The sequence below is a fragment of the Macrobrachium nipponense genome, chromosome 24 (genome assembly GCF_015104395.2).
Source record: "Macrobrachium nipponense isolate FS-2020 chromosome 24, ASM1510439v2, whole genome shotgun sequence".
Taxonomy (NCBI): Eukaryota; Metazoa; Arthropoda; class Malacostraca; order Decapoda; family Palaemonidae; genus Macrobrachium; species Macrobrachium nipponense.
In genome coordinates this window covers 29182129-29207128 of record NC_061091.1, presented here as the reverse complement: position 1 = coordinate 29207128, position 25000 = coordinate 29182129, and the positions used below count along the sequence as shown (strand labels likewise).

At 42.9% G+C, this 25000-nt stretch overlaps 1 long non-coding RNA gene across 1 annotated transcript in view; it reads left to right on the top strand.

The window, feature by feature from the left end:
- LOC135203863 (uncharacterized) overlaps positions 1–24849 on the top strand; it is a 43453-nt gene extending 18604 nt beyond the window's left edge. The window contains exon 3 of the long non-coding RNA XR_010312060.1: positions 23450–24849. This is a non-coding gene — a long non-coding RNA (uncharacterized LOC135203863). The remainder of the gene's footprint in view (positions 1–23449) is intronic.
- The last annotated feature ends 151 nt before the right edge of the window (positions 24850–25000 follow it).

The following is a 25000-nucleotide window of genomic DNA, read 5'->3' as shown; positions in this document are numbered from 1 at the left end:
TCTCTCTCTCGTCATGCGTTGCAATCGTCGCCTGAACATTTTGACGACTTTCCACCGCAGAAGAGAACAAAGACGCAAGATGTCGCACAAGCGGCCGTCGTCTTTGGTCTCAGAGAGGAGGACGCTTCACGTCCTTTCTCTTCTGCTGCTTTGCGGTCGTCTCCGGAGAGTTTTGCTGCCTTTCCTCCGGAAAAGAAGACCAGGATGTCATCCGATGATGACGCTTTTGAGCGCCCCAGTCGCTCCAGGAATAGAACTGTTGCAGTCCCTGTGAGAAGGAAGAAGGCGTCTCCTCGCCCCTCGTCTTCTCACAGGATCAGCCCTTCCTCTGAGAAGGAGTCTTCTCCGACAAAGAAGATCATCCTTTCTATGCAGCAACAACTTGCTTCGTTGCTTGCCGAGAGAGAGGCAGAGCCGCGTCGTCGGAGGAAGGATGATAGACTGCCTATCAAGAGGTCCAGACATTCTCCCCAAACGTTCTTCTTTCGAGGAAAGGAACGTCGGTACACTCGTAGCAAGGGTTGTTTTCCTGCTCCCCAAGACGCTCCCCTCTCCTCTCTTCGTGACGCTCTGTATGCGGAACGTGACGTTCGCTCTACTGCTAAGCAGGTGTTGTTAAAGCTGCTAAGCTTGACGCCGTGCAAGCTGCTTCGCTTAGCAAACAGCTCGCCAAGACGCCCCTTGCTCGTCCCTGAGGGACGCTCCGTCTGCTACAAAGCATGACGCTAGTTCGACAGCTAAGCTGGACGCTTCTCAAGCTGCTAAGCTGGGCGCTTTGCATTCGGCTTCGTCACGAGCTGCTCGTCAGGACGCCTAGCGTGACACTTTTCTGGACGCTAACCCTGTACTCTGAACTCGTCTTCTCAGCAACTCTCCTTAGTGAAGCTTGGCCCTAAAGGCCTTATACCTCTTCCTTCTGTGGTCTCGTCTGCCACTCATGCAGAAGAGGGAGAAGTGAGCAGCTCGTCGGAGGAAGCAAACGAAGAACAACCTTCAACGTCAGCGTCTTCTGACTACCAAGTCTTGGCCCGCTTACTCCGTGCTTCTTTTGGAAATAAATTCCAACCCTCAGCCTCTCGCTCTTCTCCTTCTCAGTTATCCTCTTTGAAATCCAGCAAGACTCCGGGATTCGTGAAAATGAGGACTTCTCTTTCGACCAAGAGAGCGTTTAAGGTGGTCCATGACTGGATGGAGTCGAGGAAAGCAAAAGGCAAGACCTCTTTTGCCCTTCCTCCGTCAAGACTTAACGGTAAGGCAGGTATTTGGTATGAGACAGGGGAGGACGTCGGACTGAGAGCTCCCTCCTCTGCCCAAGGCGACTTTGCCATCCTGGTTGATGCACCGAGGAGGTCTCTCCTGTCCTCTGCTAAGGTTTCCTAGACACTTTCAGATTTGTATCATCATCTGAAACGGCTGTTCAGGACGAAGGAGACTTTTAACTCCTAGATTGGTGTTTCGGAGCCCTGGACCTGCAGTCTCGGAGCCCTGACACTCTTTCTCTCGAAAAACTATCCAACCTGCATGAATAAGGTAGTCAAGTTGGTTCTGATGAGCTGGTGTCTAGAAGGAGAGACTAGTAAACTTAAAGCAGTTTTCGGGGTCATAAAACGCCTCTTCTGCGTTCAGGACTGCGCTGCTGAAGGGGAACCTTCGGTCCTACCTGCCGTAAGCACAGTCTTCGAGCAGGAATAAGGCTCCTTCCTCGATTTCTATGGGAATCGGGAAGTCTATATGCTTGAATTACTCTATTACTTTCTGTCATGAGTGGGTTCCCCCCATTGACAAGATACTGAACGTTTTGTCAGATAAGGGGGTAAGCCCCCATTGACGAAATATAAAACTCTTTGTCACGTAAATGGGTTAGTTCACATTGACAAAGATCCAATAACATATCGCGTAAGCGGGTAAGCTGAGGCCATGAAGTCTTCTGTCCGATAACATAAGAAGCTGAGCTGTCCTCTTCGGTTCTCGGTTCTAACTTGAGGCTCTCCTTCGACTAATGCTAATTCGTTCTCTTGGCTAAGAGAACGAAGACAGTCGATCTCCATTCCCTCTCTTCCTCGTCGAGGAAAGAATGTAGTAGGGAGGTAGCTGTCTAAGTGACTACAATACTCTAAGTATTTTACCTTCGCGTCATATTACTATTAAGCGATTGTATGGTTCAAGTTATATACGCATACCGTGGTTATCCCTACGGATGGCAACTGAGAGGACTGTTATTCTAATTGCATTTAATCGGTAATCCCTGCAAGCTTCCGGGAGTTTGCGGTTTCCCTTTTTAGGTATTTAAGGCATTGTTACAACACCAACTCAGCTTCTGTATTTAGTGAAATCTGTTTCGTTTAAATATACCTGCTTGAGAGTTTCTTTCTGCTCGATGATGATGATAAACCTATTCCTTCGTAGAATGGAATAGCTGGCAACTCAGGCGGAATAGTGCGAGACAGCGAACGTAGGCTGCTGTCGCTGTAGAGCAGCTCAGTTCCAGCTGGTTCTCTGTCATGCGCGGTTGGTTACGTCTCTCTCTCCTGTGGGATTGACTGACTAACCGTATCTCTGCCCTACAATCATGGACTTTAGCCTCGGGTTGAGGGGAATTCTCGCATGCATGAATGAACATCGCCTTCGCTTTGCGAGAATTTTTTCAACAGACCTTTTCGATTCTGTTTACCGCACTGTAACAGAATTCTGTACGAGTCTACCGCTGCATAGCACTATAATAATGCACACCTGCTTGGGCAAAGTGCAGCCTTATTGGGGAAGGAAACATGCTCGGTGAGGGAAGGGATGATTCTGCTGGGGACCATTTCCTCGCTGAAGAAGTTTGTTTCCCTGAAGGGACTGCAATTCAGACCTCTCCAGTTTTTCCTGCCGGAAAACTGAAATATCATCGAAGATCTGGAAGTGTTTCTCAACTTCTCTGTCGGTCAACGATCACCTAAGGTGATAGAAAGGAGGTGCCAGGCATCTGGAGAGGGGAACAGATGTCCTGGCACATAATCTAAAAGGATTGGAAGCAATTCGGTTGGCTCTCCAGTTCTTCGAAGAACGAGTTTTGGCCGAGTGGTCCAGATCAACTGGGATAATTCCACAGCTCTTGCATATCTCAAGAAGTATTGAGAAACACTCTCTTTGTCCCTGTTCGAGTTAACGAGAGAGAGCCTGTTATGAGCACAGGCACGGAACATAACGATCCTCAAGAGGTTCGTTGCAGCAGAATTGCAGAACGTCCATGCGGATCTTCTCGATCGACGACAGCAACTACTGACGTCCGAGTGGACTCTTCACTTAGAAGTATGTCGAGAGTTGTGAGACTTTAGGGGTGTCCTTTGATAGATCTCTTCGCAATGTTGAAGATGAAGAGGCTTCCTCTAGACTGCTCCCTTGTTCTCGATCCGGGAGCGGTAGCAATAGACGCCATCCTATGGAATTGAAAGGTGATGGATGTTTAGTGTCTTTTCCCCTATTCAAACTCTTAGGAGAAGTAATAAGATAATTTGCGGCGTCAGAGGGAGCGAGGATGACGCTGATCACCCCATGTTGGCCTTCGAGCGACTGGTTCACAGAGGTCGTGTCCTTCCTAGCGCACTTTCCAAGGACCCTTCCCGAGAGAGTCGGTCTACTCTTAACAGCCTCACTTCGAGAGGTACCACAAAACCTCTCCGTTCTGAGTCTGACTGCGTTCAGACTATCGAGAAGTTGACCAAAGCGAGAGGCTTTTCAAGACTAGTGGCAAGTGCGATTGCCAAGGCAAAGAGGAGCTTTCTATCTTGCAGTGTACCAATTGGAGTGGGCCGTTTTCTGAAGACGGTGCAGGAAGAATGGCTTTTCCTCCACCTCGACCTCTGTGAATTAGATTGCCGTCTTCCCTTTCCGTCCGAGGACTGTGGATAAGCTAGCAGTCCCGACTATTAAAGAATACAGAAGTATGTTGTTAACGGCCTTTAGACTCAGAGATTTGGATCTGTCGAACAACAAAGCCCTTCACGATCTTTGAGGTCTGTTGAAATCTCGAAAATGTCTAAATCGAAGCTTCCGGGATGGAACGTAGTCTGGAAGTTCCTGATGTCGAAGCCTTTCGAACCTCTCCTTTCTGCAAGCTTAAAGCACGTGACCAGAAAGGCTAATTTGTTCATGAAACTTACCTGTCAGATATATATATAGCTGTATTCTCCGAAGTCCGACAGAATTTCAAAAACTCCCGGCACACGCAGTGGGCGGCAGGTGGTTAGTACCCATTCCCGCCGCTGGGAGGCGGATATCAGGAATCATTCCCATTTTCTATTCAGATTTTTCTGTCGCGGTAGTGAAAACACCTGTTTCCACTACCTCCGCCTAGGATTTTGAAACTTCATTAGCCGCTTAAGTATCCTACTTATTTTTTGAATGATTGACTTGGATTTGTGGCTAGGCATACGCTATCATAAATTAATTAAAATTTTTTCATTGCATATGATGTCTGAATCTAGTTAGCCTAGTTTCAGACTTTGTTGTCTGCAACGGGTAAGGGGAGGCTACCGAAACCTTCGGTAGACACTCGCTTAGTATACATGACGTTACATGTTTTCTTTGTGAAAGATCAATGTAATTAGTGTAATGTTGACTGATTCCGAAAGAGACGTATGATTCGTATGTATGCAAATTAGAGCGTGATAGAATCAGGAGGTCTTCCTCCACAGTAACAGAAGTTAGGATAATGAACCTACTAACCTCCAGTAGACTTTATTTTGCCTAACCCTGTGGTATGGCTTACGGGCCTAGAGGAAGTTCTGTGAGAAGTAATGCCCTTTCTATATGGTGGATTACATCAAGTAAGCTTGAAAAAGTGCTCGCTCTCCAATCTGTGTTGTTGAGTGTAGTGATGTTGATTTTGCCCCTAGTGTTGTGGAGGGGGCGTCAGATCGGCCTTATAATGCCTCTAGGTCTAGACCTCTGTCGGACTCCCAGGACCACAGGGAGAGGGCATGTCGAAAGCCGAAGGAGGGTTACGAGGAACCCCCACCGATCTGGCGTCCCTTCGGCAAGACCTGAAGACGCTTCTCAGGCTGCCAAAGATCGTGCACGTGCACGAATCCTGAAGGATTGCTTCTCGTCCTCTGAGGCGTCCTCCCCGTACAGGGGTTGGAGCTCTCGGAAGGACTCGCGCCCTTTAAATAGAAGCTTATTGAGGAGGACGCTTCACGTCCTCTCTCTATTGTCGTGCGATTGTAATCGCCGCCTTAACAATTTGACGACTTTCCAACACATGGGAGAAAGAAGAAGGAAATAGGAAGAACGCTGTTAAGCGCCCAGATCGCCTTATCATTCTTACTGTGAAAAGGAAAAGAAAAGGCGTACCCTAAGGCGTCCTTTTGAGTGCGTTTCTGGAAGTGTCGATGAGCGTGACAGAGACGCAAGATGTCGCACAAGCGGCCGCCGTCTTTGTCAGGAGTTGCGAACGTCCATAATACTCGTCCGGACGACGATCACCGTACATCGGCTTCCTATGATAGCACGCTTCATGAGCGGCGCTCCCCTTGAAGGCAGGACGCTTTTGAGGACGCTTTTCGGGACGCTCCGTATTTGATAAGCAACAGTCCATGTCGAGTTTTTACCAAGACGTACGGGAGAAAACCTTGGTTTCTTAATAAGAATCTTATCGACGTTTGGGTATGATGGCGGATAGGAAATATCTACTTCCTTCCGTAAACCCTAGAGATGAACAGGAATTCTGTCTCTTCCGCGATTTATGAGGAAATTACGAAGATTTAAAGAGTTCCTGGATTAACTTCCTTCCTTAAGGAAATATATTCTCTTTCTATCGTTCTATTAACGAAAAGAACGAAGATAGTAAAAGTTTTTTCCTTTCTATCTGCCTCGGCAGGGAAAGAAGGTAGTAGAGTATCTGCTGTATGATAATACGATACGGTCAAATCATAAGCACATACCGTAGTACTTCTTTGCTGTGCAACTCTATTACAGTATCCTTACAGGGACTTTCCTAGGAAGGACTACGCTTAAAGGGATTGTTATGACAATACCTAATTAGCTTCTAGATTTATCGAAGTCTTGTTTCGCTTAAATATACATTAATAATAACTTTCTGAAGTTCGATAATAATTTTATAAGATTCCTTTATTGAATGGAGTAGCTGGCAACTCTGGAAGAGTAAGGCCCAGACAGCTAACGGAGGGGGCTGCTATCGCTTAGACCAACGCAGTAACCATCTATTGCTCAGTCATGAGAGGTCGGTCCTGCGGGATGGAATGACTAACCGTATCTCTCCCCTATAATCAATCGCGGTCTTAGCGCCTCGGATTGAGGGGATAGTTAAGCAAACATAAATAAAATATTGTCTGCCTTTTGCTAAGAAACGTTCAATAAGAAAGATATTCCAGCCTTTCAATGCTGATTACCGTAGGTACATTATTAAAGGAATCTAACGCAGCAGAACACTATATCTTATATAATGTTCGTCATGCTACGAAAGCGATGGCTTATTAGAGTACATGCTTAGTGAGAAGATGAATGTAGTAGAGAATTCACTTTTAAGTCTACGGTATGGTCAAGTCTTATGGCCTTTCATTGCATAGCATCAGGGCGCTCGACAAGATCCTCTCTGAGATGCCCTTGGTGTTCTAGGCACCATACGCTCGGTAAGACTCTCGCGAGGACGTCTCTTGAAGATGCTCAACGTCCTACGCATTGAGACGTGAGGAAGCTTTTGCCGATGCTCGACGTCCTACACGAAGAGACGCTCATCAGGACGCTCTGGAAGACGCTCGACGTCATAAACATTGATAAGCTTTTTGGAAGACGATCGATGTCTTACACATCTGGAGATTCTGGACGCTCGCCAGGACGCTAGCGAGGACGCTTTTGAAGACGTTCGGCATCCTACACGTCATGTCGCTCAGCAGAGCACTTACCAGGACGTTCTTCAGATGTCTACTTTGCTTTCTACGAGGGAGCGGTTTCAATAGAATCCATGACTTGATGAATTCCAGAAAAACTGTAAGCAGATTTCGGTGTCATAAAACGCCTCGTCTACTTTCGGACTGCGCTGCCAAAGGGGAACATTAAGGTCCTACCTGTCGTAAGACCAGTCTCTGATTAGGAATCTTGCCCCTTCCTCGATTTCTGCGGGAATCGGGAAAACTATATGCTCGAATTCCTGGATTACTTTCTGTCATGTAAATGGGTTAGTTCTCATTGACAAAAGATCTTCATAACATTTTATCGCTTAAGCGGATAAGCTCTCATTAACAAAATTCGAGAGAGCTCTCATTCATTAGTCGGAGGCTCATCCAGGAAAAAGACTTGTAGACTACGTCCATGAAGTCTTATGTCTAATATCATAAGAGCTTGAACTGTCCTTTTCGATCCTCGGTTCTCACTTGATCTCCATTCGAATAATGTTAATTCGTTCTCTGGCAAAGAGAACGAAGACAGTCAATTTCCATTCTCTCTCTCTTCCTCGTCGAGGAAAGAATGTAGTAGAGAATTTTATGTTCAAGTGACTACAATACTTACGTATTTTATCTTTGCGTCATATTACTAATGTAGGGTTCAAGTCATATACGCATATCATGGTTACCTCTACAGATGGCAACCGAAAAGACGGTTATTGTAAATGTTATTTAATCGTCCTTCCTGCAAACTTCCAGGAGTTTCCGCTGTAAGGACAACGCTAAAGGTATTGTTACAACAACATAACTCAGCGTCGGCATCTAGCGAATTATGTTTCGCTTAAATATGCCTGCTTGAGAATTTCCTTATCGATAATAGTAACAAACCTATTCCTTCGTAGAAGAGAGTAGCTGGTAACTCAGGCAGAATAGTGCGAGACGAGAGGTTGCTGTCATTGTGGATGACGCAGTATATTTAATCGGTACTCCAGGCAACTTTCCAGGAGTTTCCGATTTAACATTTGGTTAATTAAGCGTAATGTTACGACAACACAAAATCAGCTTCTGTATTTAGCGAATTTTGTTTCGCTTAAATATGCCAACTTGAGAGTTTCTGTTCAAATAATGTAAAATCTATTCCTTAGATGAATAGAAGCTGGCAACTCGGCATAAGACTGCGAGAAGGTGAACATAAGCTGCTGCCTGCTGCCTGTGACTGTCACAGTGTCACCAACTCAGTATCAGGTAGCTCGCTGTTAAGCTCAGTCGGTTACGTCTCTCTTTCCCGCGGGATTGATTGACGAACCATATCTCTACCCTACAATCATGACTTTCGCCTCGGGTTGAGGGGATTTCTAGTAATCATGAATAAACACGACTTCCTATTGCTAAGAAATTTTCAACAGAGATATCTCTTAGACCTGTTCAGCGCTGCTTACCGCACTGTAACAGAATTCTGTACGAGTTTAACCGCGGCCATAGCACTATAATAATGCTCTCCTGCTTGTGCAAAGCGCAGCCTTATTAGGGAAGGAAGCATGCTTAGTGAGGTGGGAATGGATGAGTCTGCTGGGGACCATTTCCTCGCTGGAGAAGCTTGTTTCCCTGAATAGACTGCAATTCAGACCTCTTACAGTTTTTCCTGCAGGAGGACTGAAATAACATCAAAGATCTAGAAATAATTCTAAACATCTCTCAATGGGTTGACGATCACCTCAGGTGATACCGAGAGGGTGCCAGGCATCCGGACAGAGGTACAGAGGTCCTGGCACATAATCTAAGAGAATTGGAAGCAATTTGGTTGGCTCTCCAGTTCCTCGAAGAGTGAGTTTTTGGTCGATTGGTCCAAATCATCTCAGATAATTTCGCAGCTCTCTCATATCCCAAGAAGAGAGAGTATGGTTATACATAGGCACGGAACGTAACGATCCTCAAGAGGTTCGTTACACTATTGCACGTCCGTTGCGGATCTTCTCGATCGGCGGCAGCAACTACTGACGTCTGAGTAATCCTCGCTTAGAAGTATGTCGAGAGTTGTGGAGACGTTGGAGACGTCCTTTCGTAGATTTCTTCGCAATATTGAAGACGAAGAAGCTTCCTCTACGTTGGCTCCCTTATTCTCGATCCTTAGAGAGGCGGTAGCAATAGACGCAAATCATATAGTATGGAATGGGGATAGTTGGTTAGTAGTCTCTTTTTCCCCTATTCAAAAGCTTAGGAATCTGATAAGATAATCGCTGGCGTCAGAGGGAGCGAGAAAGACGCTGATCGCCCCATGTTGGCCCTTCGAGAGGCTGGATTCACAGAGGGTCACGTCCTTCAGAGGGCATTTTCCAAGGACTTCCCGAGAGAATCGGTACTACTCTAACAGCCTCACTTCGAGAGGTACCTAAAACCTCTCCGCTCTGAGTCTGGATGCGTTCAGACTGTCGAGAAGCGAGAGGATTTTCAAGATAATTACAAGTCTCATTGCCAAAGCAAAGCAGTGCTGCATATTTTGCAGTGTACCAATCGGAGTGGGCCGATTCTGGAGATAGTGCAGGAAGAATGACTGCTCCTACACCTCCACCTCTGTTAATTACTTTACCGTCTTCCCTTTCCGTCTGAATTATGGGATAAGCTAACAGTCCCAACGATTGTAGAATACGGAAATATGTTGTTGACGGCCTCTAGGCTCAGAGATTCGGATCTGTCAAACAACAAAAGCCCTTCACGATCTTTGAAGTCTGCGGAAATCTTGATGGAACTTAGACGTAGTCTGAAGTTCTTGATGTTCAAAGCATTTCGAATTTCCGAACCTCTCCTTTCTGTAAACTTCTACACGTGACCAGAAAGGCTAATTTTCTAACCACTCTAGCTACGGCAATGAGGGTTAGTGAGGTTTTAGCCATCATCAGAGGTTTTGGCTTTAGAGGACATAATTCGGTGTCCCTCTAAGCCTTCCGTTCTTGCTAAGAACGAAAACCCGTCTAACCCTTGGCCCAGAGGCCTGGAGATCAAGGGGATGGCACAAATTATTGGGCAAGAGCCACAGAGAGTCCTGTGCCCTGTCGGGCTCTCAAGTTTTATCTTGATAAAACTAAAGAAAGTCAAGGTCATTCGGACAATCTGCGGTGTTTCCGTAAAAAGACCAGACTTGCCCATGTCCGAAGGAACGCCCTGGCCGTTTTATTTTTTAAGGAGTCTTTTCTAATAAGGCTCCATTCGTCATGTTTGAACAAAGATTTGAAACCTTTTAAAGTAAAATGCTCACGAGGTGAGGGCGCGGCCTCGGAAGCATTTCAACAGAGCAATGACACTCAGTAATATCCTGAGTGCCACGTTTGAGAGAGGCAACTCTGTGGTTCGCTTTCACACTCCCGACGGGATGTGAAGACGACATATGAGATCTGCGAGTCGCTAGGACCATACATATCCGTAGAAATATTATTGGAGGCAGGAAGCAGCACGAATCCTATCCTATAGAAAAGGGATAGGTGTGCTTTTAACTTTGAAGGGTTGGTGCGCTTGAGGCGCTTTCCCTTTCGTTAGCCTAGAAGTTATGGGACTAACTTCGATAGGTTAGGTCAGGTGGTGGTTTTAGCTTCGTTGCCCTCACAGTATGGTCATATGGTCTAGTCACATTGTGGTCACGCTCCCGTTGACAGATCATCTAGAGCGCACCAACTACACAGGTCACTACCTTGTTGGCAACTCTAGTAAAGCAAAAGCAGACTTCGGTGACAGTAATCAAGAAGTCAGCTATGCTAACAGGTAAGGAATCAAGATGTCAATCATCTGCACTTGAGGTGTTTCCTAATCCTTCTATTCTGTCCCTTCCCACCTCCAATGGTGGGATTCAGCTATATATATATCTGACAGGTAAGTTTCATGAACAAAATGTTATTGTTATGATACAATAAATAAAGTTTGTTCATACTTACCCCTGGCAGAATATATATAATTAAAGTACCCACCCACCTCCCCTCAGGGGACAGTGGTATGAAAAATCTGAATAGAAAATGGGAACCTGATTCCCTGATATCCGCCTCCAGCGGCGGGAATGGGTACTAACCACCTTGGGCCCGCCCACTGCGTGTGCCGGGAGTTTTGAAATTTCTGTCGGACTTCGGAGAATACAGCTATATATATATCTGCCAGGTAAGTATGAACAAACTTTATTGTATCATAACAATAACATTTTTCCTAACCACTCTAGCTACGGCAAAGAGGGTCAGTGAGGTTTTAGCCATCAGCAGACATATTGGATTTAGAGGACATAATGCAGTGTGTTCTTTAAGCCCTTTGTTCTTGGCTAAGAATGAAAACCCATCTAACCCTTGGCCCAGGAGCTGGGAGATCAAGGGGATGGCACAAATTATTGGGCAAGAGCCAGAGAGTCTCCTGTGCCCTGTCAGGGCTCTCAAGTTTTATCTAGATAAAACTAAAGAGAAAGTCGAGGTCCTTCGGACAATCTGCGGTGTTCCGTAAAAAGACCAGACTTGCCCTTGTCAAAGAACGCCCTGGCGTCCCTTTTAAGAAGCTCTTTCAAAGAGGACATTCGTCATGTTTGGACAAGGTTTTAAAACCTTTTAAAGTGAATGCTCACGAGGTGAGGGCGCGGCCTCGGAGGCATTTCAAAAGAGCATGGCACTTGGTAACATCCTGAGTGCCATGCCACGTTTTAGCGAAGCAACTGTGTTCACTTCACACTACCTGCAGGATGTGAAGACGACATAAGAGATCTGCTGCTCGCTAGGGCCATACGTGTCCGCTGACACAATCTTGGGGGCAAGAAGTACCACTCATCCTATCCTGTAGAAAATGGTTAGGTAGAGCTGTTAATTATAGTTTTTGGGTCAGCTGCCAGTGGCGGACTTCTCAATTCTTAGCTTTAGTTAAACATCCTTAACTTTGGCTAGGCTGGTCAGGTGGTAATATATATTACTTCTTAGCCCTCATAGAATGGTCAATATGGTCTAGTCATATTGTGGTCACGCTCCCGATGACAGATCATCTAGAACTCGCCAGCTATACAGGTCACTACCTTGCTGGAGAGACTAGTAAAGCAAAAGCCGACTTGGGTGACAGTAATCACGAAGTCAGCTATGCTAACAGGTATGGAACCAAGATGTCAATCATCTGCATGCAATTTGTTTCCTAAATCATTCTATTCTGTCCCTTCCCACCTCCAAAGGTGGGATTCAGCTATATATATATATATAACTGACAGGTAAGTTTCATGAACAAAATGATATTGTTATGATACAATAAAGTTTGTTCATACTTACCTGGCAGATATATATAATCAAGTACCGACCCACCTCCCCTCAGGGGACAGTGGCACTAGAAAATCTGAATAGACAATGGGAATGGTTCGTGATACCTGCCTCCCAGCGGCGGGAATGGGTACTAACCACCTGGCCGACCACTGCGTGTGTCGTAAGTTTTGAAATTCTGTCGGACTTCGGAGAATACAGCTATATATATATCTGCCAGGTAAGTATGAACAAACTTTATTGTATCATAACAATATCATTTTTGTGCAGGTGATATTTGGTGAAGATGAGATTGGAGGGAAGTGATGTGAGCTGGGTTTGGTATTGGGAAGTTGGTAATGAAGTGAATTTGGAGAGAGAGAGAGAGAGACCTTACCTTACAGACTTACATCTTGTTCGGGTTGCCCCAGGTCCCTCAGTGTGAGGCACCCCTAATGTCTACCAGAGAGTTGCAAGTGCATCTTCCAGTATATCTTGCATCTTCCAGTATATCTTGCATCTTCCAGTATATCTTGCATCTTCCAATCTTGGATGGTCTGGGATGCAGCTTAGATATTTGTCGAGCTTAATCTTAAACACATCTACACTCACTCCTGATATATTCCTCAGATGAGCTGGCAACGCATTGAATAGACGCTGCACTGTCGATGCTGGTGCGTAGTGGATTAATGACCTGTGTGCTTTCCTTGCACTTTCTGATATTTTTAGCTCCATTTTGTTTACAGCAATTCCTTCTATCTGTTTCCATGCTTGAATTATCATCCTTTCTAGACTAAATAATTTAAAAAATTGTAGGCTTTCCCAGTAGTCAAGATCCTTAACTATTTCTATTCTAGCTGTAAAGGACCTTTGTACACTCTCTATTTGTGCAATATGCTTTTGATAGTGTGGGTACCATATCATATTGCAATATTCAAGTGGACTACGAACATAGGTTTTATAAATCATAATCATGTGTTCAGCTTTTCTTGTTTTGCAGTGCTGTAACAACATTCCCATTTTTGTTTTACATTTTGCCAATAGAATTGCTGTTTGATCATTGCATAGCATGTTCCTATTCAACATCACACCAAGTTCTTTAACTGCTTCCTTATTTGTGATTGTCTCATTATTAGGTCCCCTGTATGCATATAGCTTTCCTTCTCTATCTCCATAATTTATTGATTCAAAGTTATCAGTTAAATACCATCCTATTTACCTCTGCCCAATCATATACTTTGTTAGGGTCTCTTTGTAGCGCGTTCCTATCTTCATCACAAGTAATTTCTCAATTTTTTCTTGTGTCATCGGCGAAACTACTCACTACCGAGTCCTTATACTCTGTATGTATACAATCATAATAACAAACAGAAATGCAGCTAACACCGTACCTTGTGGTACACCGGAAATTACCTTTGCTTCATCCGATTTCTCATCGTTTGCAATAACTATCTGTTTTCTGTTGTATAAAAATTCTTTTAACCATCTTTTGAGAGAGATTATTGGTTTGTGCAGGCAGGCAAAGAGATGACAGTTTTGTGATTATTGATATTATGGAGGCAGGCAGGCAGGCAGGATGAAGAAGATAGATAGATAGAGAGAGAGAAAGAATTTGTGAAACTTTTCTGAGTTTGGGAGGCAGGCAGGCAGGAAAGATTTGAGAGAGTATTGGTGTTGTGTAGGCAGGCAAAGAGATGAGAGAGAGAGAGAGAGAGAGAGAGAGCTGTGTTATGTTGGAAAATGGAAAGATGCAACTTATGTCAATATTGTTGTTTTGTGTGAGAGAGAAGGCTGGAGAAAGTTAGAGAGAGGTTTTTGAGCATATTTGGTGATTTTGATGGCAGGTGAGATGAGATAGAGATAATGTTGTGATTGAGGAGGAGGTAGGCTTTTGGATGACGCGCCTAGGGTAATTAGATGGCAGATAATAGACCTCGGGTGTTTTTGCCACTCTTGACCTAGAGTGGTTGGTTTTGCATACTATATGGAGGAGGTGGTTGGTGTGAGAGAGGTTGAAAAATGTATTTTTTGTGCAGGTGATATTTATTGAAGATGATAGTGGATGAAAGTGAGGTGAGCTGGGTTTGGTACTGGAAAGTTGGTAGTGAATTGAATTTGGAGAGTGGAGGCAGGCAGGCATACTGACTAGGCGAGAGAGATCATGAAACCTTTTTTGAGTTTGGGAGGCAGGCAGGAAAAATTTTTGTGCAGGCAGACAGGCAGGAAAAATTTGAGTGTGTATTGGTGTTGTGCAGGCAGGCAGGCAGGCAGGCAAAGAGAAGAGAGTCGAGTTGTGTTGGAAGGTGGAAAGATGACAGATTTCAATATTGTTCTTTTGTGGGAGAGAGTCAAGACTGGAGAGAGAGTTTTTGAGTATATTTGGTGGTTTAGAAGGCAGGTGAGATGAGAGAGAAAATTTTGTGAGGTTTGATATTGTGGAGGCAGGCAGGCAAGAAAGATTTGAGAGAGCGAGAGAGAGAGAATCTATGTTGATTTCTCGTCCCGATGGATATGAGCCACTGGTCTGTTTCTTTTTTTAAGAAGAGAAATTTTTGACTTGGATCGTACTCAACCCTTGATGTGTGTAGTGCATGTTGGGTGTCGGAGGGACGTTAACTTGGCCACAATGCATTTTGATTTTGAAAGTAAGGACAGTGTTTGTTTTGCATACTTTTGCCTGTACAAGTTACGTGTTGATGCATATTGATTTTGTTTGAAAAGCAAGCACAGTAGTTGTTTGCATACGTCATGATGGGTAACAGTCACTGCTCAACTCGTTGGGAGGGGGCATGCTGACACCACAGTAAGCTGCAGTTGATGAAAGCAGCAGGTGGTGTGGCCGCAGATAGACATATTTGAGTATGGGGCCTTCCCATTTGTAGCTGGAAGGTGCTGGTAGTATCCTCAGAAGCCTTTGAGCCTCTGGCTGGCCTATGTGTTGAAAGTAAAAAGTTGTTGTGTGAGAAATATATTGATGAGAGAGAGTTGTGAAAGCCCAGGCAGGCTGGCCATGCTCAGCCATTGGTTTCGGCCTAGATATAGCGATAAGTTTGCCATTGGTGGTGATAGTTGAGGCAGACCATGCTAGTATCACGAATGGGGCTTCAGTTGTGAAACTGTCAGCTAGGTTGCGGAATCAGTGCCAGAGGTAAATTTAGTTTTGGAAGGCGTAGTGCAGTTACTACCACCAGTGCTGATGATCTCCTCATGCGACCAAGAGACTATTTTGATTGTGAATTTGTTCCTAGAGAGACCAGGCAAGAGAGAGAGAAGAAGAAGAGAGAAAATCTCTAGATTGGTGTAGCACAGTTGCATAAAACTGTGTTACATGCCAACAGACTGACAGTGATGAAGGAACTCGTGAATGATTGAGAGGAAGAGAAAAGGATATTTGTAGAAATATTTTGGAAATAGAAGTTTGTGGTTTTAGATTTATGTTGGGTGGTGCTGAAGCAAAGCAAAGCAAAGTAATAAGTAAAAGGAAAGCAAGGACCCACATGAGTCTATGGAACCACAGTTGAAAATAAGAGATATAAGTAACTACCTGGTTGATCGTGCCAGTAGTCATATGCTTGTCTCAAAGATTAAGCCATGCATGTGTCCGTACAGGCTGCTTTAAGGCAAAACCACAAATGGCAAATGGCCATGAGCCTACAGTGGCTGTTATGGGTGATGGAGAATAAGGGTTTGATTCCGGAGAGGGGGCCTGAGAAACGGCTACCACATCCAAGGAAGGCAGCAGGCATGCAAATTACCCAATCCCAGCTCTGGGAGGTAGTAACAAAAAATAAAAAAAGTGGGACTCTTCAGAGTCTGTGTAATTGGAATGAGCATACTTTAAATCCTTTAGCAACAACCAATTGGAGGGCAAGTCTGGTGCCAGCAGCCGTGGTAATTCCAGCTCCAATAGTGTATATTAAAGTTGTTGCAGTTAAAAAGCTCGTAGTTCGAGTTCAGTTTCGGACTGGGGTGGGAGGTCACCGCCCGCTGCTTGTCCCCTAGGCTCCGAACAGCTTCCTTGAGTGGAAGGCAAGCCGGTTCTGGTGGGATACTCTTTACCGAGTGTTCCGTGCGGCCGACCAATTTACCTTGAATAAATGAGTGCGCTCAAAGCAGGCTACTCTGGAATACAATGCCCGAATTTTCCTTGCATGGAATGATAGAAGATGATCTCTGTTCCATTTTGTTGGTGGTGGGAGCCCGAGGTAATGATAAAGAGGGACCTGTCGGGGGCATCTGTACTACGGTGCGAGAGGTGAAATTAAGTGACTGTCGTAGGACGAACAACAGCGAAAGAATGTCAATGTTGATCAAGAACGAAGTTAGAGGATCGAAGGCGATCAGATACTGCCCTAGTTTTAACCCTACATGATGCTGACTAGCAATTCATTGTCGTTATTCCCATGACGTGGTGAGACGCCCCTGGGAAACCTCAAGTTTTTGAGTTCCGGGAGTAGTATGGTTGTAAAAGTGAAACTTGAAGGAATTGATGTTAGGGCACCACCAGGAGTGGAGCCTACGGTTTAATTTGACTCAACATGGGAAAGCTAACCAGGCCTGGACACCAGAAGGATTGAGAGATTAAGAGCGTTTTCTCGATGGTGGGTGGTGGTGTATGGCCGTTTTTAGTTGGTAGGGTGATTTGTCATGTTTAATTCCGGTAACAAATGAGAATCTGGCCTCTAAATAGTAGACGTTGGTTTTGTTGCGTGGGCCACGTTCGACTGTCTTCTTACAGGGATGAGCAGCGACTATAGCTGCCGGAGATTGAGCAATAACAAGTCTGTGGTGCCCTTGGGTGTCCTGGGCCGCACACGTGCTACTTTGAATGGGGTGGCGAGTTGTCCTTGTCCGAGAGGAGCGGAAAGTCGTGTGAAAACCATTCGTGATAAGGATTGTGGCTTGCAATTGTTTCCCATGAAAGAGGAATTCCCAGTAAGCATACATCATCAGCTTGCGTTGATTAAGTACCTGCCCTTTGTACACACAGCCCGTCGCTACTACCGATTGAATGATTTAGTGAGGCCTTCGGACTAACAGTCTTGGACTGGGTCCGGTTTTTAGTCAAGCGAGGTGTTTTTAGTCTAAGTGTCGGTTGGTTCTTCATTGCTTTTCGGAGCCTTCGAATTGGTCTTTGTGTCCAAGGGCGCAAAGTATCGGAGATGGCTACCCTTTGGCTTTTGGGAGGAATTTTTCAGTGTCGGCGATCTTGAAGCCAGTTATTTGAGTGTCAGTGTGGATTTTTACAACTCTCTACCTTAGGGATTTTCAGTTTCTTCGGAGAAAGGTTACTCGCTGGGTTCTGTCGTTGTGGTCAACTCAGTTTTATAATTAGCTTGGTATCATTAGGATGTTAGAAGTTTAGGTAGTCAGTGAAGTGATAGTCTAAATGAACTCGAGCATTTCTGTTGGTCAAGCTTAGACTGATAGCAATGTTCCTTTAGGTCCTTGAGGTTAGGCAGATTCCGATGGTCATGTTGGAATAACTACAACTTCTTCAGCACAACCATCTGCGTCAGTGAGCAGTAGAGAACTTGAAGGTCCTGCACACTCAACTTCTCCTCCATACATGAGAGGTTGAATAGCCACATGGGAGGTTCACCGTTTCCTCTCCATACATGCGAGATATAGAATATCACATGGGAGGTTCTTCAGACTCAGGCAATACCTTGGACTCAACACTGACAGAAAGGTACTACTTATACAAGCATCCTCACCTACTGAGTTGGACGACTAGGTGAGGAGATTTGTTTTAACTCCATGAATAAGAAGTATAGCTTACCACCACATGGTAGGTACTTCTGACTCAGACGGTACCTTATACTCAACACTGATGTTGAAGTACTTTCTTTTATAGAAATAGTTGATTGGAGAATGGTAATTTCATTCGTGGGAGAATAGTCGAATTGACTAGTTCGTTTGTTTCTTACTTTTTGTCCCCATTTCTGGTGTTCGTTTATGGACGGAAAGTAAACTGAATGATTGCCGTTTGTTAATATTAAATTTAAATTCTTTCCCCTTTTTGTATTCTTATTGAATTAATTAATTTAATGTTAAATGTATTCCTTATAAGGAAACCGTTTTGCTTTCCCGTCTTTATATTTCAACGTTGTTCGAGAGTTTCGGTCAAGCGAAAGAAAACGGAGTTGTTGACCGTTTTTGATCCGACAAGGAGAGTAATCTTGTGGTACCTGTCGGACAGAAGAACGGGTGTTCTTTTTTTCTGCCGATAAAAAGTGAATTAATTAAGGAATCAAAATTCGAAGCCAAGAAGAAATTGTTCTGGATAATGGTGCAGGTAAGTTGAAGTATAAAGACTTGTCTTAAAATTGATTTGAGTTAGATAATTCTAACACTTTGAAAACATCCTCACCTACAGAGTTAGATAATTAGGTGAGGATACATACATTTATACATGGTAGGTGGATTATGAGTTACCTGCGTATGATCCAACCTCCATTAAAATTTTGTTAATCGGGCTAATTCGGGTGTTCAGAAAGGGTATTGCAATATGAAGTTTTCCTAATAAAACTAATATTGTAATATTTACCTGAACACCTGAATGATTCCCACTCTCTCCACTTCAATTTAATAGTGAATGATATTATTGAGGAGACGGGCCTGTGGTGGCCAGTATTTACACCAGCGTTGCCGATGATAACACAGGTAACTCATTTGACTAGATTTTACCTGCAGCATTAGTAACGCTGACATTAAAATGACCCACTTAGTCGGTAAATATGTGGGGATATAGTTTGGGCTGGTCAGTGACCAGGGCTAATTAAGGTGTTCAGGTAAGTATTACATTATTAGTTTTATTATGAAAACTTAATTTCCAACTTCATTGGATATATCAGGTTCTTAGGATCTGATCTTGTGCAGCTGCTAGAAGTCCTCTGTTTCCTTCTTGAGTTCTCCTCTTTGTAGCCATTGCCATGTTTTGTTGATGGCCAGTTCTTTAGTCTGCCCATGTACTGTCCGTGCATTGATGTGCTGTACCAGTCCCTTGTTCTGTTTTTCATTCTCCTGTCTCTGTATATTTCTGGGTTTTCATGTACATTAATCAGTGCTTCTTCCCATGCACTCCTTAGCCCAGTGGTTCTTAATCTTTTTTGGCAGTGACCCAAAATTTTGTCCAAATTAACCATGAGAACTCATGCCATCATAAACATTTTCTTTTTATCTAATTATGCTTTCTAAAATGCGTTACAGAAACAAACATTTCATGCAGGGATTTGTATTACTACAACTAGCATATCTGCATAACAATGACCCATGAGAAAGAAACAATAGATTAACTAACATAAACATATCTGGAAGATAGGCAACTAGCATAAACCACACTGAATTTCAGAATTTGTGGGTCAATGGGTGCCTTTTTTTCAGCCAGAAAAATCTGTCTCAGTTCGCAATTCAAGCAGTTGCTGGAGTACCTTGCCTCGTGGCAGCTGCCTAATCTCAGAGTGGTACAACAGATGTATATGTTCAGAACAGAAATCAGAGCACATTTGAGTAAATAATCTAGAGTTGAGAGCCCTAGCTTTAATGATATTAACTTTGATTACCTCCTGCATCACATTCTACAACTTGTGACAATTTCTGAGCAGCAAGATTTTCATAGTGGAGAAGACAATCACTACACATTGATTTTCTTGCTTAACTCAATGAAGCCCTGACTTGCACCTAGTTTTGCTGGTGCACCATCACAATAAACACTAACACTTGATTCCAGTGAAGTCCTTCTTCCTTGAAGAATGAATTATGTATTCTTAACACAATATTTTCTCTAACAATAACTTACTTATAAAAAGATTGTTGTGAAAGTAATAATCCCATAAGGTTATAACCCTTGGGGACCCATTGAAGTGGTTTGGAAACCCAACTTTGGGTTGTGACCCTGCGGTTACCATCCACTGCCTTAGTCAATTGCCTCCACTGGTTTTCAGGTATTGCCCCAGTGCTCTGCTCTCGATGTTTACACAGTCCTCTATGCTTGGTAGACCTCTCCTTCCTTCCTTTCCTGTTATGTATAGTCTCTATTTGCTCTTGTGTTGTAGTGCTTTGTGTATTGTTATATGTTACCTAGTTTTCTGGTCTATGCTACGAAATTCAGCCTTCGTCTATTCCACTACTCCCGCTCTGTATCAGATTACTGGTACTGTCCATGTGTTTATGGCTTTCATCAAATTTCCTGCGTTGAGTTTAAACTTTAGTATTACCTTGATTCTCTGCATGTATTCTTTCCTGATCATAATCTTCATCCCTTGGTGCTTTGCATTCTCTCCCATTATTCCCAAGTATTTGTGTTTGATGCTTTTGCCGCCTTGTAGCTTTATCCTTGTCATTTTGCCTTTTGTATGTTGACCAAGGTGCATTTTTCTACTCCAAACTCCATCCTGATGCTCACAGATACAATCCTTACTGTCTGGATTAGGGTACCTGTGTCCTTGACGCTCTTATCATACAGCTTAATGTCGTCCATGAACATCAGATGGTTAATTCTGTTGCCTCCTTTCTTGAGTTGGTATCCAGCATCCATCTTCTGAAGAACTTTTGTTATGGGAATCATGTCTGCTACGGAGAGTAGTGGGAACAGTTGAGTCGCCTTAAGAAATTCCTTTCCTGATGTTAATTTTGACTAGTCTCATCCCAGAGCTTGGAAGTCCTGTCTTTCAGTTGCACATTGTATTTTTCAGGAAGCTGATGGGATTTTTCCTCTGCTTCATATATTTTCAGAGGAATTCTATTAGACACGTGTGGTATCATGTCTAAGGCTTTCTTGTACTTAATCCATGGCATGCATAGGTTGGTTCTCCTTCTCTTACTATTCTTCATTACCATTTTGTCTATCAGGAGCCTGTCTTTTGTGCCCCCACACAGCCTTCTGCAGGCTTTCTGTTGGTGGGGAATAGTGTTTGTATCCTCTAGGTAGCTGTATACCCTTTCACTGATGATACCTGTTGTAACTTCCACATTATTGGTAGGCAGGTGATAGGCCCGTAGTTACTTGCTATATTTCCCCTATTTCTTGTCTTTCTGTACTAAGGATGTTCTCTCTGTGGTCATCCATTTGGGCGCATGGCAGTGTGTGATGCAATGCTGGAGTTGTTCTGCTATGCATGGGTGTAGGGCATTGAAGTTTTTGAGCCAGTATCCATGGACTTCATGGGGACCTGTTGGGCATTTTCTCCAGTTGGTGTCTGTGTATGTCATGATTTCGTTGAATCTTTTATTCTCCTCATTTCTTCTGCCTTGACTTCTTGGAGCTATGTTGCATGTTTGCTGTGTGAAACCGGATTGCCCCATTTGATTCAGATCCTATTCATATGGAACAAGCCCACAGAAAAGGCCATTGACTTGAAATTTAGGCTTCCAAAGAATATTATGGTATTCATTCGAAAGAAGTAACAGAAGGTAACATGAAATACAGAAAGGGGAGATCAGTTATTAAAAGAAAGATAAATTAACAGATAAATAAATAAATGAAATGTAAGTAAATTATTAAAATACCAGGAAAATTTATTAGTGAAGTAAAGCATTACATCTTAGCTTGAACTTCTGAAGTTCCAGTTGCACGAAATCCTCAGAGATGTCACGTATTATCAATATTTATTTAATTTTTGTTTGTATTGGTATTACATTGTCTATATATACTCGTATTCAGTGACGAATCTTCTTTCCCACCATTATCTTTACATTGAGGGGTCGGTTGCCTGTTGCGCCTCCTCCACTGCCTTCTATCAAAGGCATCATCCTCCACCAAACCTCTTCTCACCATATCCTCCTTTACTTTATCTCGCCATCTAATTTTCTCTCTCCGTCTCGATCTTCCTCCTCTAACAGGTTCGTCCCAAGCCCTCTTCACTCCCTCCTCGTCATCCATCCTCAACACATGCCCATACCATCTCAATCGTGACTCTCTTATCACCTCTGTTATCTGTACTAAGCCTGCTTTTCTTGTTTTATCATTTTCTAATCTCTGAAGCAGCGATATTCCCATAATCCATCTCAACATTCTCATCTCTGTTCTCTCAAGCTTTACTTCCTCTTTTCTTCCTAGAGCTCATGTGTCCGATACATAGGTATATTAACACTGGTCTTATAACTGTACTATATATCTTGACTTTTAGCTTGACTGGTATTTTCTTATCACATACAACTCCTGCTAAACTCTCCACTTCCCCTACGCAGCTTTTCTCCGACTGTCCACTCCAGCCTCACATCCTCCCTCTTGGCTTAAAGTAGATCCCAAGTATTTAAATTTTTCTGCCTGTTTTATAATCGAGCCTCTTCTTTCGTGTATAACTATCCTGTCTCTATCTTCCCCACTGTTCAACAAAACCTGTGTTTTATTCACATCCACCTTTAAGCCACCTTTAACTAAAGACTCCTGCTACTCCCCAACTCTGCTCTGTAGGTCCTCCTCATCTTCAGCAGTAATCACCAGATCATCGGCGTACGAAAACTCCCACAGCACTTTATTCCTAATCTCTTCACTCAACACATCCACGACTAGCACAACAAAAATGGATTTAATGCTGATCCCTGGTGTAATCCAACACTAACTTCAGAGTTTTCTGCTTCCCAACTGCTGTTATTACTTTTGTGCTCGTTCTTTGATATATCATCTCGACCAACCTAACCAACTTTTCTGGTACTTTCATCTTCCTCAAACACTAATATTCAACTTGAAATGTCAATTATTGTCACTTATAAATGCGTGACATACATATTCATAAATACTAAGCCACAGATATTATTTAATATAAAATTCACTATTCCTTGGCTGAGTGGTCAGATTCAATGTCTGCGTTGTTTCTAAACCAGGCAACTGTTCTTTTCCTGGCCCTGTACATAAGTACTTACCAGTTATAATTCTCCCTTGATACAGTGAATTTGATATTAGATTATATTTGTGGTATAATATTCGTGACTAGAAATTGTTCTGTTATGAGTTTTTAATGAGTAGTTATATGAAAAATGTCGTTATTTATATTTTTATTCAAATATTCCTTCCTTTTTTATGTCTAGACGTTGTCAGAATTTTTGAAATTTTCAATAGAAATTTTGCTACTAGTTTTCACACCAATTTGACCTTTAACTTTTAAACATTCTACTGATTTTACTAAATCTAATAAGAATATAATTTGTTTTGTAATTATGCTATATTTTATTTCAATCAAAGGTAAAAACTTGACTTCATTTAAGAGCACTTACAATATAAATTGCTTAGAAGATCATTGTTCTGTTACTTGCTAATTCAGCCAAATAAAAAAATGCATACTCGTTTTGAAACAATATTTGATGTGAACATTTCTTTTCCAGATATCTACTGGTGTGGAAGGTACCTTTTATAATGACATTTGTCATATTTAACTTCGTTAATTTTGAGAAACTGGGTGCTGCTTATTTTGTAGTTTAGGAGTAATGCTAGAGGTAAGTTTGTTCGTTGTATTCCTCGACTTATAATTGGTACAGATGAGTGATCTTTGGTTATTGGTGTCTTGGGATAAAAATGAATAGGTTTTGTGGTTCGTTTTCTGTAGCTGTGCAGTCTTTTAATGCTAATGATGTATCGCAGAGTTAAAGATCGTGCCTGTGTTTTGCAAATCTTTTATTCTCTGTTCAGAACATCTTTCTCCAGTCATTTATGTTGGAAATTTGTGGAATTTTGAGTCTTTCTGGTGTTTCTGAACTATGCAGTCTCTTGGTTCAGTCTATTCAAGGGACGTGGTGAAGAAATTCGTGCCTTCAGGGGTGTTTCTGTCTGGTGCAAAGTCTTTGGTTCAATGTTTAGTCTGTTCAAGGGATGTGGTCCAGTTTTACCTTGTGTTGTCTCAGTAGGAGAAGGTATACAATTCATGATTTTCCCTTTCTCCTCTATAGCATTCTTCAATGAACAATTAATATTTTTTGTATATCTTGCCCATCATTGTATCTGACAATCTTGAAGATTTTTTCTCTCCATTTCCCACGATGACAAAATACATAAACTTTGTGGACTTCTTTACCTATCAGCTACATTATCATGACAGTTTTATGCTATGCTATCATTTTAGATGCTGTGTGTTTCTCAATTAATCTCTTGAGTTGTAAGTGGAGGCGATGATATGGGGTGCCTTTTGTTACTAAAGTAACTTTATTTATTTAAAACCAGATCGTCCAAAAGAATCTGATCAGTTAAAATGCTATTGCATATTGCTGGCTAGTCTAGAAATGTTTCCCCATTAGCAGCGCCAGATCTAATTGCTTTTGTTCTCCGGCGAAAGTGCTATGCTGATTGACCTTGTGTCAAAAAGAGTTTTAGCAATTCATATCCCCAGCCAATTCGTTTTGTTACATAAGCTAATTGGATCCTAGTAAAAGTAGTAGGAGTGATAATATTGATATGTATAGTAAAAGTGCTTGTGCTGATAGGGAAACTACTCTCCTGACCGATCTGGTGTTAAAAGGAGATTTAACAATACATTTCCGTACCAATTCGTGTTGCTACAGAAATGAATGAAACGCTAGGAATAGGCGTACCAGTGATAGTATTGACAGTAATAGTAAAAATACTGATGGGGAATTCAGGTTACTAATGACCCATCTATCAAAATCTTTTATTACTCACATTTTTGCTGTAGGAAATCAACATTGGAATGAATATTCCCATTTGGAATCCCCGCCCTACTGCATTCAACTCCCAAAAGTTTTGGCCTCATTAAAATTCCAACTTCTGGTGATAGCTCCCATAAAAATGATGTCAGCTGTCAGCTGACTAAAGATTAATGATGGAGAAGGACTCTTGATGTCTGACGTATAGAGAGAGAGAGAGAGAGAGAGAGAGAGAGAGAGAGAGAGAGAGAGGAGAGGAGGATGCTGATGATGATTCAT